Source organism: Pseudomyrmex gracilis, unplaced genomic scaffold, assembly GCF_002006095.1.
Source record: "Pseudomyrmex gracilis isolate BER0280 unplaced genomic scaffold, ASM200609v1 scaffold_1053, whole genome shotgun sequence".
Classification (NCBI taxonomy): domain Eukaryota; kingdom Metazoa; phylum Arthropoda; class Insecta; order Hymenoptera; family Formicidae; genus Pseudomyrmex; species Pseudomyrmex gracilis.
Window position 1 is genome coordinate 11,145 of NW_018021637.1, and position 3,453 is coordinate 14,597.

The window sequence follows — 3,453 nt, forward strand, 5'->3', positions numbered from 1 at the left end:
TGCGTCGAGGAGGCAGAAATTACCACCTGAGAAGTTTATTAAGGAATTACTCACGCAACGGACAGTTTGACCCGTCAACGTTGGAAACAACTAACAGACGTCCGACAAATACAACAGAACATTCGGTTAGGTTTGCTCCGTGCGTTATAACCAATATAGAAGTTCTTAGAAATCATCGCGTAATTATTAGACCCGGGTGGAAACTAATAAAAATCACTAAGCCAAAAGTGGTGTATCCGGCAACAATTCCGCCATCAGACCCGCGGTTTATGGTTTATATAGAGAAAAGACGAAAGGCGTTGTATTCGAAAAAGGGGAATTAATAATAAATAACTTCATTATTCTTTAAAGTATTCGAGTTAGTAATTCCGCCGGTAACATACCCTGTAATAAACCAGTGGTCGGTAACAACACGGCAGTTGGTAACTGTCGGTAACCACACGGCAGTCGATAACTGTCGGTAACAACACGGCAGTCGGTAACTGTCGGTAACCACAATCAGTAACAGTCAGGAATAAAGTACCAACCGGTAATAATCAGTCCAGTTATCTTCCCGACTGAAAATCCTCATTCTCCTCCCCGGTAAAGCCAGTACGGCTGACCATAAAGGAAGAACAAACGTTCGACAAGAGTAAACGGTTTTGTCGCACCGTGACCTTGAACACTCGGACGTAACAATATCTTTGTGTTCCTCAAATACATAAAGATAAAGATGCGCAACAGGCAGGTCAATTACGACAGGAATTTGTGGGATCGTGCGATTACGTTGCTGCCACAAGCAAATCAATTTTGGTACAAATATACGTACATGTAAGAAGCTCTGAAAAACATTGCCTGTGCGCGTCAAGTGATCGAGCAATGAATGAAATGAGAACCGGACGAACCGGTTTGCCTGGCTGACAAATATAAAGTGTATGTTGCGACAATAAGATTGATCGCGCCCGAAAAATTTACGAGCGCTTTATTATGGTACATCCCAATAAAGCATTGGATAAAGTACGGAGGAGCTTTACGAATTTATCAGAAGCGCGCGCGACGTTTACGAACAAGCGGTGAACTTTTTACGAAGACGAGGGTCTAAACCAGAAGTTGTTTCCGGTTTTTGCCAAGTTCGAAAAAAATCAACAGAAACACGTTCGCGCGCGTATCATCTACAAGTACGCTTTGGAACATCTGTCAAAAAAAAGCAGTCAAAAAAGCTACAAGGCTTATACAAGATTTATACAATTCACGAAAAAAAGAACGGCGATTGCTTGGGAGTCGAGGATGTCATCTGCAAGACGAAGCATCAATACGAGCAGAGAGTGAAGAAGAATCCGTCTACCTACAACACGTGGTTCTATTATCTTGTAAGTAAACCTAATGTGTTTTACAAGACGTACGAACAAGCGATCGCTAAAGTTTTGTCAACCAAGAAAAAACAATGCTGGCATAGGTACATTTACCTTTAAATCAAGTATGCCATCTTTGAGAAACTAGAAACGAAAGACATCGAACGTTGCCGTAAAGTGTACAAATTGTGTCTGGAACTCATACCGCACAAACGTTTCACTTTCTCCAAGATCTGGCTGTATTACGCGTACGTTGTCATGATCCAACAAAAGAACGCCGCGAAAACAACAAAACGTTGGATCTGGCACTGGGCATCTGTCTGACGGACAAGCTCTATCAAAGTTACATTGATCTGGAAACGCAGCTTGTTGAGTTTCGATCGATGTCGCAAGTTGTAGTGAAGTTTCTCGAGTTGGGTCCGGAGAATTGCGCCACGGTGATGCGATTTGCCGAGGTGGAAACGCGTTTGAATGAGATCAATTGCGCCCGCGCGATCTACGAATTCGCCGTTGCGCGGCCGCAATTGAACATGCCGGGACTGCTGTGGAGATCGTACATTGACTTTGAAATTGCTCAGGGCACGACAAAAACGCTCGTCAGCTGTTCGAGCGTCTAATCGAACGCACGTTGCACGTCAAGGTCTCGATCGTTTACGCCAAGTTCGATTTGGTGAACCCGCAGCTGGAAAACAATCCCGACAACGTCGCTCTGGCCAGGTGTATATTTGAGCGCAAAAACAACGCGTTGAAAAACAGCGGCGACATCGAGAGTCGCGTGTTGTGCTGGAGACTTAGAAGGACTTTGAGAGTGAAAAAGGCACAAAAACTTTTGCCAAGATTATGTAGAAGACGCGCAAAGTAAAGAAGAAGCAAAGCATCGTTGAGAAGAACGAGAACAACGACAAATAAAAAAAACTATATGTAATGAAAACACCATATAAAGTTGCAAATCGTAAACGTTGTTCTCTTGCTGGCAAATGCACAACAGGAACAATAAACCAACATTGCTTTACATCTAATATATTTATTTTGGTGCCGTGAATGCATCATTGTTTTGTTTAGTGACAGTAAGCAAACGTTAAATCATGTTCGCTATAGCGGAAGTGACAATGGCATAAGCTCCGTTTACTCGCGGTCTTACGTATTCCAAGGGATTCGCTTGGTCAATGCGAGTGTGATTTAAGTTTACGGCGTCGCATTCTCTCGCGGACAGTACTCGTATGTTTGGATACTACCAATAAACAAAAAATTCCAACAGTTTAAACGTTACGATCGCTACGCTTTCTCTCTTTGGACGACCGTCTGAATAAACGCGCGCACTATACATTACAGGGTCTATTATAAAAGTAATGCGCATGATTTTATTGTGACGCGAATATCCATCGCAGTATGGTAAGATGAGTCGGGAAATGTAGTGTGGGGTGTGGCCTTCCAAGGCAGCCGATCGTCAGTTTGCTCCAAGCAGTCCGAGTGGAAAGACGTGCCTTTGCGTGAAGTGTGTTTTTCGTCTTTGTAACACGGTGCGATGCAGAGTTCACTTGAACAGCGATATGCCATCAAGTTTTGCGTGAGGCTTGGAAAGAATGCAACCGAAACATTCCAGATGCTTCAAGAGGCGTTTAAGGAGGACTGCATTTCAAGGTCACAGTCCGGGAGGTGGCACAAGGCGTTCAAGGAGGGCCGGCAGGAGATCGCCGATGAACCCCGGTCTGGACGCCCAACAAGGGCCAGAACCGACAAAAACGTGAATCTTGTGTGCGAAGTTTTACGTTCCGACCGTCGATTGAGCATCCAGTACATCGCTGACACCCTAAACATATCCACATTTACGGTGCATAGGATAGTGACCGAGAATCTGCAAATGCGCAAAATCTGTGCGAAGCTTGTGCCGAAAGTGTTGACAGACGAACAGAAAGAACTTCGAATTTCGCGCTGTCAAGAATTGTTGGATTTTGTTACGTCCCGGTCGGTCGCGGCTAAAAAAAAATAAAAGAAATTTAGTTCTCGGACCATTGACTGGGAGTTACCGCTGTTTTGGGTAAAAACCCGGGATCGCCCGCGGCAAGGGAGTCGTTCACGAAAACGTGGAGAAGGAAATACGACGGGACCGGTGTTAGACGCG

At 44.5% G+C, this 3,453-nt stretch overlaps 1 pseudogene; it reads left to right on the forward strand.

The window, feature by feature from the left end:
• The window catches only part of LOC109861809, a 10,993-nt pseudogene that overhangs the window by 1,546 nt on the left and 5,994 nt on the right, over nt 1-3,453 (forward strand).